The sequence below is a fragment of the Mastomys coucha genome, unplaced genomic scaffold (assembly GCF_008632895.1).
Source record: "Mastomys coucha isolate ucsf_1 unplaced genomic scaffold, UCSF_Mcou_1 pScaffold5, whole genome shotgun sequence".
Taxonomy (NCBI): domain Eukaryota; kingdom Metazoa; phylum Chordata; class Mammalia; order Rodentia; family Muridae; genus Mastomys; species Mastomys coucha.
Window position 1 is genome coordinate 28587896 of NW_022196911.1, and position 10959 is coordinate 28598854.

At 51.6% G+C, this 10959-nt stretch overlaps 1 protein-coding gene across 1 annotated transcript in view; it reads right to left on the minus strand.

The window, feature by feature from the left end:
- Fgf18 (fibroblast growth factor 18) overlaps positions 1–10959 on the minus strand; it is a 31341-nt gene that overhangs the window by 18631 nt on the left and 1751 nt on the right. The gene's annotated exons all lie outside the window — the stretch shown is intronic.

The window sequence follows — 10959 nt, forward strand, 5'->3', positions numbered from 1 at the left end:
TCCCTCTCCCTCTCCCTCTCCCTGTCTCTCTGTCTCTGTCTCTGTCTGTCTGTCTCTCTCTCTCTCCCTCCTGTGCAGGGCCAGCAGCACATGACAGATGACAGAGAGAGTCTGTCAGGCCATTTAGCACTGAGTTAGCTTGCCTGTGCCTGCTAGTTAACTGGTTTATAACACCCATTCCACGTTATGTACCAGAACAGGTCCTGAAGCATGGGTAACATCATGGGTTTGTTCTGTGGCCGCACCAAGCCTGACACACAATGCTAGCACACAAGACCCCATTCCCAGAGAAGAGTTGCCCGCCCAACCTTTGCTAGAGCTCTCTTGACCCTGGCTGCCCAAGCGTCCTTCACAACCTGGACTGTGGGTCTCTCTGTGCCTCAGTTTCTTCACCATGAACTTGATGAAGACAGCAGCCACCTCGGGGGTTTGCTACGAAGACTAACTCCAAAAGGCAACATGGAGATACTTCCTACGCCTGAGCAAACACCAGAACTTTTAACAAGACTCCACATGAAGCTCAGCTAAGCAGAAATCGAGGTTCACAAACGTCCATTCTGCAGCTACTTAACCACTGGGTGCCTCCTTCCGTTTCCTCATGGTAGCCAGCCCACAGTACCAGGGACTGCCTCTCCTCCCATCCTGTCATCTAGGGAGGAAAGAGCCCAGCATCCTGGAGGCCCACACCTGGAGAGCATTTTTCTAGAAGATCCCACACTTGGGGCCATTGACCCTTCTGGAATGATTCCTGGAGCTGGTTTAGTCCTGTTCCCTCCCCTGAAAGAAGGCAAAGTTCCCTGAAAGAGAACAGGGAGCTGTCCTCCAACACCCTCCTCTCACAGGAGACCCTATCGACTAGAGGTCAAGCCAATCTCCTCACCCCTACTTCCCATGGGGCACTCCCTGCCCCCGAAGCTGGCCTCTAGTAATGATTTTCTTCCTCGCCCACTGGACAGAAGCAGTAGAGTGACCCAGGGTCAGCGAGGTCTATTGGGTGGCCCTCTACCAGGATGTGGGGGTATGATCCATCTTGCCTAGTTTCCACCACTTAAGCCATCCTCTGACCAGGTCAATCTCTTGGGTCTCTGCAGGATACTGGGCCCCTCTTCTAGAATGGCTGCATATCTTGGACTGCCTATTAAAACCTCTGGTGGGCTCAGGGCACCAGCCCTTTCTACCTGCCATTAGAAGCCTGCTGGAGAGAACCCCTCCTGACATCACCTCACAGGGCAGGATCAGGAACATGCTATTGTCCCCAGAGTTCAGATAATCAGGCTCACCCCTGGGCATCAGCTTGTCCCCAGGAAGAAATCAGTGGTACTTTCCAGCAGTGACTGACCAGGAATAAGGAACACCTGGAGGCCAGCAACCAGCCCTTCCCCTCCCATCCAGATAACTAAGTGCCCAGCAGACAGAAGCAAGAGATGCCGTGCCATGGGGGTTGCACATTGCTTCGCTCCAGGCACTCTGCTAAGACCCTAGACATGGCCCTGTTCTAGCCCCATCAGCTTCCAGAGCTATGGAATATCGGGGAGCCAGAGAGAGCCCATTTCCCAAGTTGAACACTGAGACCATAGGGTTGGGTACTGGTACATGAAATTCCATGCTTTGCTACCAGAGCCATGCAGTGCAGGCTTGTCTGGGACAGTCACTCTCCTGCTTTCTATCTGAGTGAGTGGCAGTGTCTAGGCTAGGGTGCCTAACAGCAGCCTGTCTGGCTGACAACCCTCCAAATGCACAATGATCAGAGGCGTTTGAAAAGCTTTGGATGAACAAAAAGCCACCACACACAATAGAGAGCAAGAAGACCTCATGCATAGACAACGTGGCCCCTCCTCCCTCACTGCCACACTCACGGGTGATCCCTGATCAAAGTGGGCCCCTCCATGGTGGGTGACTGTGTCCATGCAGCTTAAGACTCCAAGTACCCCCAGTTTGGCGCTTCCCCTCACCCTAAAGATCAGGCTCTGGTGGAAATATCTGCTCCCCAGTCAAGGAGCTTTGCATGAGCAACAAGCTCAGCTCTCATTCTGATCATGGGGTCTCCCAAAGCCCCGGCCTAGGAACACCAACAGGGTGCTAGGTGGAGAGAGCTCATGGGCCTCTGCCGGCACCCTGTCTTCATCTAGAGTGCTCTCAGTTCAGGAGAGTGCGTCCCTGCCTATTCAGAAACCTGCCAGGCTCCAACTCTCCAAGCACAGTATCCAGGGTCTTTTTTGGGTTTTTTTTGGGGGGTGGGGTGGGGGGGGGTTCGAGACAGGGTTTCTCTGTGTAGCTCTGCCTGTCCTGGAACTCAACTCTGTAGACCAGGCTGGCCTTGAACTCAGAAATCCGCCTGCCTCTGCCTCCTAAGTGCTGGGATTAAAGGCGTGCGCCACCATGCCCGGCAGTATCCAGGGTCTTCCAGGGATCCAGCTCCTGCCTGCACTCCAAGGCTATTGCCCTTCATCCTGCTGATAATCTCACCAGTGTGAGAAGCATTTCTGCCAGCTCCCAGAGGCCAATGAAGGCATCCCACAGGAACACCTACCAACCACCACCCACCTGTGCTTCCTTCAAGGCTTCCCCTGGCTCTGAGAAGCATGTCTGGGAGTAGCCCCTTCCTCCTCAGGCCACATTAGCATCTCCCTCAGGTCTCCATCGGGGTGCAGCTCACCCACACGAACCTCTGACAAGAGGAAACTAAATAGTACCATTTAACCTGCAGGTTTCCTCGTTCCACCCATAACAGCTGACTGACTTGATCTCTTTGTCCTCAGTTTTCTTGTCTGCAAAATGGGAATCGTTTATAGCGTCTACCTTGGGAAAAATTACATTAGGGACTACAGCCTTTACATTTTTTTTTCTCTTTAAGTCTTGATTTAGAAATAGCTGTGGGGTTTTTAAGCTTTGTGTATGTACTTCTGTGTGTGTGCATATTTGGGGGAGGGAGAGTGTGTGCTGAGGTGCATGTGTGGAAATCAGAGGACAACCTTGGTTATAGTCCTTGCTCTTAAGTCTTGAGGCAGAGTCTCTCTTTCTGTTATTCTCTGCTGTACACACCAGGCTTTCTGACCATAAGCTTCTGAGAGTCTCCCAGTCGATTTCCTGTGTTGTTACAGGAGCGCTGAGATTACAGGCAGGCACTGCCATGCCTAACTTTATGTGCCTTGTGGAGATTCAAACTCAGGTCCTCACACTTGCACAGAAAACACTTTACGCACTGATCCATCTCTTCAGCTCAACAGCCATGTTTTCTAAATATCCACCACGGGTAACTTATCCTGTATAATCAGAGTGATGTCAGAAGCAGGAACAATTTTCATCCCCATGTTCAAGTTGGGGAAGGTGGGGCTTGGGGGAAGTCACATCATTTATCCTAAGTCATGGAGTTAGAGAGGAGAGGACTCAAGATTCAAACACAACTACTCCTTCCTGTGTCTAGAGTTCAAACTCCCTGTCCACTTCCTTCACATCTACAACCATTTCCCTTGCTCTCACCACCTCTTTCCCACCACTGTCCCTGAATCCTTGGTTTCAACTATACCTGTACAACTAAGAACCCAAAATATTAAATGGGAAATTCTAGATATGAACAATTACGTTTCTAGTTCGGTGCTATCGTGAGTAAGCAGTATGGTGAAATTCCATGGCATTCATTGACCAATGTATCCATCTGCTACCCACCCGTGTTAGTATCTAGGCTATCAGATCTATTGTCTCGGTGCCTGTGGCTGGGGTAGCCATCACTGGAAGACCTGAGCATGTACTGTGCAAAGGAAAAGAATACAGCTGCACTTGGGACAGGAGCTGGATCAGAACCCATGGATGCGCAAATGACGGGGAGGAACGTCATCCATGAAGAGGCTAGAGCCTTGAACTAACTCCCCTGTGCAAAACAGGAAACGAAGTCCCATTGATCTGCCTCACCTACCACCAGATTCTTGAAGCTTCATGATATCGATGTCCATCTCCGGGTTCCCTGCCCGGGAGTGAAGGCTCTCCCTGGTTCCAAGAAGGACAACCCACAGGCTTCAAGCCGAAGCAGGAGACGGGGCTTTTAGAGCTCTTCCAAATTCTAGTCTCAACCCCCCCCAAGGCTTCAGGCCATCTAAGAGTGGACCCCAGTAAGGTCAGCCTCCTCCAACTCAAAAGGCAGCCCTCCAAATGCCTCCTCAAGGGCAGCCTGGACCCCAGTCCTGGGTCAGCTGCCAGTTGCATCAAGAGTGAAACTCACATTGGCTCTGAATTCCCAGGCATACACTAAACACTGACCGGGGGCCATCAGCTTCTTCCTCGCAGAAACTGAACAAGTGTAAACTATACCATCGCCGTGTTCCCAGTGACATAGGGAGGCGCAGAGAGGACAAGGGACTTGCTGAGGTGTACAGGAAGGACACAGCAGAGGCACATTCAGCTCTGACGCATCAGTTTCCTCTAATAGCCCTGCTTCATATGAAGGGGAATGAGGTGCACCCCCCCCCAACAGTCCCTCCCATGCCCCATCCTCAAGCTTATTGGCCTCTCTCTCATGCTCCCCACACCCACCGCAGCCTGGATAGAAAGTGAGGCCACAGAGGCCTTCCCCCACCCCCAACCTGTCCATTAAGCTCCCAGGGCTATCAATGTATTGATTGGCAGCGCCAAGCCATCAGCATGGGTGGGGTAATGCTGAATGGGGGCTGGGCCCAAGGTCCAGCCTCCCTCTCCCCATACATCAGCCGTCGCCATACAGATTGTCAATATGGAGCAGATACTCAATCCTGGACGTAGCCTGGATAGGGACAGGGCTTGTGTGGACCGAGGTCTTTTTCCCTTCTTCTCCCTGCCAGCATCTTAACACCACTCCATCTCCCTGAAGTCCTGGGTCGGGTAGTCAGCAAGCCCAGATGACAAACAAGCTTTTTTTCCCCCGTGTTTGGTGTCCATGAGGACCTCTTCCATCAATCTGCCCATTATTGAGCGTGATGCTCCAGCAAACGCAACGGGTTCACACTGAACGTGCAAGGCTGTGCCCTCCTTCAAGGTAGCCTCTCCCAAGTACCTCAAAAACCTTTCAGTCAGGCATGGGCATAATGTGCAGATTCACGGCATGCTCTTCACCTGGCTGTGTGCTCTGGCCCAGATCCAGTCTCGGGGTCCTTCGTCAGAGAACCCACTGTCCTTCAAGCTCTGCTCTCCAGCTTCGCTGCTCAGTTCTCTTTCCTTGTGGGCTGGGATACAGGTATGAACCCTTGCCCTATACCTGGCAGAGGGGCAGTGGGCACAGGAAGTCAAGTCCACGTCCAGACCCCCAAGACCTTTGCTCACTGACCTGAGGGTCCAGTACCCAAGAGCCTGCAGCAGGGGTCTGCCCTCCCTTCGATTTCCAGAATAAGTGCGAGCTGGTTGGTGGGCAAGCAGGTCTTAACGTACCTCAGCGGAGAGCTGGAGCTCTCATTCACTTAACATCTGCAAAGAGCCTGGCTCTGTGCCAAGGGCTCCCTCCCAGAGGGACCACAGTCCCCCTCCCAGAAACCCCAGGGGTGAGTCTGTCCCCTGGTGCTCCATTAAATGATGAGGACAGAGGGACCAATCCGTCCTCTCTGTCATACAGTCAGTGAGTGCCCCAAGACAGGGTGAGACCAGTGAGCTAAGAGCTGACCCCAGGCTCTTTCCTGTCCTGATGAATTCCAGCAAAGAATGCACTTGGTCAAAGACAGTAAACTAGTGCCATGAGATTCCAAGCCAAAAGGAGCAAGGAGGGGTAAGCAAGCCAAAGGCTGGGGACCTCCTCAGACAGTACACTATGGGTAAACTGAAACCTTGATGAACAAACTCCATCGAGGAGCAGGCATACAGGAGGTATGCTCAACTAGTAAAATTACCATACTTGAGTGTCTACTGAATACGTGGTGCAAGCTATGACCTTCATGATTCCTATCAGTGAGTCTGGGGAATGCTTGAGGAGTCTGTGGGAGTCATTTTGACTTTTGAAATAGGGTCTCCCTATATACCCCAGGCTGTCTCATCATTCCTGCCTCAGTCTCCCCAATGTCCAGTTACAGGTGAGTGTCTCCACGAAAAGCCTTAGGATTTGTATAATCAATCCCTGTTTAGAAATATGAGGAATCAGTGACTCCAAGAGGTTTAGAGTCTTGCCCAAAGCCATGCAACCTAAATGTGGAATAAGATGCGTGGGCGTAGGTTCAAGCCTGCACTACCAACATGCCAGAGTACCCGCTGTCATTCATCCAAGGAACACGCCTTTACTCTATTTCTCTAGCACGTGAGAGCACAAGGTGTACTAGGACACAACATACTGACCAGGCAATCACAATCATTCAGTTATTTGTCGGGTGTTGGCCGCTCTCTCTATAATAACTTTTATTTAGTTCTCACTACCCTGAGGAGGTGCTTTCATTATCCAACTTAATAAGGAAAACAGGAGCAGGTGGGTGAAGGCTGCGGGTCATGGGCTGGAAGAGCTCCAGAACTGGAACCCAAGCCTCTCTGTGCATGGGTCCCCACAGCAGCTTTTGGTGGCCCGCTCCTACCCAGCTGGATAAACCCAGTAGAGCAGTGGCTCTCAGCCTTCCTAATGCTATGACCCTACAGTTCCTTATGCTGTGGTGACCCCCCACCATAAAATTATTTTGTTGTTACTTCATAACTGTAATTTTGCTACTGCTATGAACTGTAATGTAAATATTTTTAGAGCTAGAGGTTTGTCAAAGGGGTTGTGACCCATAGGTTGAGACCATTTAAGTAGAGCAAAGGCCCAGGGTTAACTGAGCCAAGGGATAGACTCACCACTTAACCCTGAAGTCTTTGTTTGGTGGCCCTCAGTACAGTGTCTCTGGTCCCATCATCAACATGGCAACACTTTAAATGTCACTTGGATGTCAGAGCGTAAGAACTACCAGCCAACCAGCCCACAGCCTGAGGATCCACAGATCCTCTGATGTTCCAGAACAAATTCACACTCAGGCCCATGGTGGGCCTAAGCTCATCCTGATGCCAGGGGACAGAGATCAGCATGCCCTTTACCCAGTGGTCTGCCACGGGCCCCCTACAGCCTTAAAGTCACACACAGGATACACACAGGCTCATCAGGACAGCCCTTGTTCACAACACACACACACACACACACACACACACACACACACACCAGGAGGGAGCAGTGCTTGCTATACCCAACAGGAAACAGAGGCAATCGAAATTCCTCCTAGAACCAGAAACACAACAGTCAAGCCCAGAACTGTCATCTGCTCCCTCCCTTTAGAGGACAGTGACTATGTCATTGGGGTTTTTGTTTGCTATGAAGAGAGGGTGGTATTGTTTGTCACTTCACACTTACAGAAGCTAAGCCCCAGGGAGGTTAGGTAACTTGTCCCAAGGTCACACAGCAAACAGAAGGCAGATCCACAGTTTGAACCAGGCTGTGTGAATCTAAAGCCCTTAAGATGCCTTTTAACCTGGGCCCTGGAGACAGGCAGCCAGAGTCGAATCCATAACTTTGCTTCCCTCTTACTGTGTGACTAAAGGCAGGTTACTGTGTACTGCTGAGGCTCTTGATCCCCATCTACAGCATTCTCTAATCCCAAGTCAGTTGTGAGCTAGAACCTAGATAGTGTAGGACAGACACCCAGGGAAAACAACAGGCTTGAGCTGTTGTCAGTAGCTTGGAGGCCAGCACCCTGGGCAGCACCCCATACGTGATAAAATTCTACTGGGGATGGATGACTCCTCCCTGTTCTACTTCAGCCTCCCTTTGGGGTCCGAGAGAACCACAGAGCTGTCCCAGCACACCTGTGACTCTGACAGACTGCCCCCAGCCCACTAACACTGGCTGTGCCAACCACAAGAAATTTAAAGAATCCACCTCCTTATCTTAAAGCAAGTGGGTGACCTTCCCTGGCTGCAGGAATGCTGGCAGGGTGCCCCACCCCTCCCCTCTCTCTGCCCTGGGAAGGAGGCTTAGAGAAAGCATTAAGTCTTCTATGACACTCAACACCCCCCTATACACACACACACACACACACACACACACACACACACACACACACACCAGCATCCACCTCTAGCTCTGGGGTCCTGGAAGATCAGCGCTTTCTCAGGAGAGTGGAGCCTCCTGACAGGGGCAGGGAGGGAGGGAGCCGTCCTCAACTAGAGTCACCTACCCTCATGAGAACTTACACAGTACTTCCCACTAAGGACCCCCCAGCATGCCTCCTGAGACTCTTTTCCCTGCTAGCAAACTTGAGGGTTCCTTCTAGAAGAGATAGAACTAACATAAGGTCTTAAATCCAGTTCTTGGCTTGTAGCCATGACCCTGAACAAATCCTTTCCTAGCTAGTTCTGTATCTGCTTTCTCTCTCTTTGGAGCAGGAATACGACCCCTCCTCCTACCTGGCTTTCCTGTAGAAAGCAGGAGGGATAAGATCAGCTTCCCTTAAGAGAGTCCTTAAACTCTAAGACACCTTTCTTACACCTAGGTGAGTCTCTTCCCAGAAAATGGAAGAGATGCCACAATGCTGAGAGCATCTGACAGTGTTCTCTGAGGCCAGGGACTGTCCAGGTCTTATTCCAAGGGCCAAGGAGAAGCAGGCTAAGTGTTGGATGGAAACTCTGGAGAATGGACCAAGGAATGATGTTGCTTTGAGATATCAGAAGTGTCACCCAACAGGACAGCTTTCCATCCTCCTCTTGTCCCAAAGGACACTGTGTCCTAGTCTCTCCAACTTGCCCAGTGTAAAGGAAGGGCGTGAGCCTCAGCGAGGATGCAAGGTGTGGGTGGTCAGTCGGGAGTATGAAGGGAACTCCAAACTTCAACGCCTCCTGGTGAGACAGGAAGTTGCTCAGTAGGAAGAACAAGGAACTGGCAGGAGGGATAAGAAGCTGGAGGAAGCCCTCCCCCTCTCTCCCGGCACTGGCTGGTCTTATGCTAGCTTGTCTGAGGAAGGCAAGGACCTAGTGGAGCCTGGCGGCAGGAACAATGTTAGGCAGGTGCCGGCGGAGCTTCGTGAAAAGCCCAGCCCGGTGTCATTGTCAGAGCTCAGCCAAGTGCAGAAAAGCAATTTACTGGTCACGCTGCCTGCTCCCCGCGGAAATTTTTAAAATTCTTCTGATTTGAGCTATCTGTGGTGTTCTGAGTCGTGTGGAGAAAGGATGAAGGGGTTTTATTAAATTCCCAGCTTCCACTTCCCAGGGTGGCCAGTGGGTGAAGGCGGGGCTCACCACACTGGTGGTGGGCGGAGGACAGTATCTACATTGAGTGTATTCATGGAAACCTGACTTGCTGGGGAAAATCCATTTGGGGCCTGGTGACTGAGGGCCAGGAGGAGGGGAGGCACCCAGAAATTCCATTGCTAAAACCATACCAATCCCCTAAAACAGTAAGGGTGGAAGTAAATCGGTTTTTCAGTTAGCCAAGATGCCTCCCTGAGTGGATAATAATAAGTGACATGTCTTCTGGCACTTTACTTTTCACAAATGAGGAAACAAAAAATTCCTACAGAAGCACAGGGCATGGTGGAATGAACCAGGGTCCAGGCAGAGCTCACCCATTGCTGAGCCCCGGGCCCCTTCCTCCACACAGGAAGGCCTTCTGCTCTCCTTACAGCAGAGGCATTCCAACTGGAGATGCCCCTGTGCACCCTGCCCAGGACTACACCTGCTTACACAGCATCAGATAAACTTGCCCCTGCAGGGCTCAGACTCCAGACTCCAGGCAACCCATGCCTTTGAAGCCATCTTCATCTCTATCACTAAGGGCCACTCCATCTGCTCTATAAACCATAAAAGCAAACATGAGCCTGCTAATTGTTTCCCCTGGTGGTTATTTACCTTTTAGGAATCTTGGTTTTAAAAAAGTCTAAGGATTACTATGAATCCTCTTCCAGACATACCAAATTTGCACACTGTTTTGCTGAGTGATTTTTCAAGGGCAGCCCCAGCTTGTCCCAAGGATACAGATGAGGGGTTAAAAACACCAGCCCTATGCAGTTCCAAAGTCTAGCGGCTGGAGGGGACAAAGGGGCAAAAGGAGGGGGGATGGAAAAGACGAGGCTCCCTCACCTGCATGAATCCTGCCTCTTGACCTAACCCAAACAGACCACCCAGATCTTTCTCAAAGATGCTGGCTTAGTTTTGGCCAGGAGGTGGAGGTGGGAAGCAAGAGTCCAGATTCCCTCCCTCACACTCCCATCAGAGAACACAAAGACCACCCGGCAGCCCCTCCCGGGCCCTACTTAAAGAAGAACCAAGAGCAGCAAGCATGCGCGGGATTGGGCCGCAGGATCCAAAGGCCTCCACACCCATTTCCTCAGCTCCTGCCCAAGCTTAGCCAGCCAGACAAGCAGACCCCCTGGAGTGACCCTGGAACCTGCCCTCTGCTTGGGAACTCAGGGGCAAACAGGCTAGGCAGCCCTAGCCTGGCACTGGCCTTTTCTCTAACATCGACCATTCCCCTACCCTGTCCCCCACCCCCTCACCACATAGGGTCACATCTGCTTTGGCAAACAGCCAGCATTAAGTTACTGACTCCAGTTGTATTGATTCAAGAAGTCACTGGGGACCCCAGCCTGGCCAATAGAAGGAAAGAGCCATCAGTCTGTCCATCCATCTATCCTTCCAGCCCAGAGTCTCAACTGGTTGCCCGGAGTTTCATGTCTGTCCCAAGGAACAGTCAAGATCAAACTAGCAGCCACGGCCCCAACTCCACACACAAGCTTCCTTGTACCAGAAAACTGGGAGAACCACCTCTAGCTGGTGCACAGGGCTGTCTCCAGGCATCTCCAGAACTCCGAAGGCTACAACCAAGCATCTTCGCATTCGCCCTGCAAGGACACCTGCCTTTCACGGAGAGGGGGAGGGGACAGATAATCCCCTTTTGGCCTATGTCCAGTTTATTCTGAGTCCCCTCCCTTGTAGCTGTAGGTAGGTGGAGGTACTGGGCAGCTGGTGTTTCCTATTCTCATTGCCACCCCCCGCCCCCCA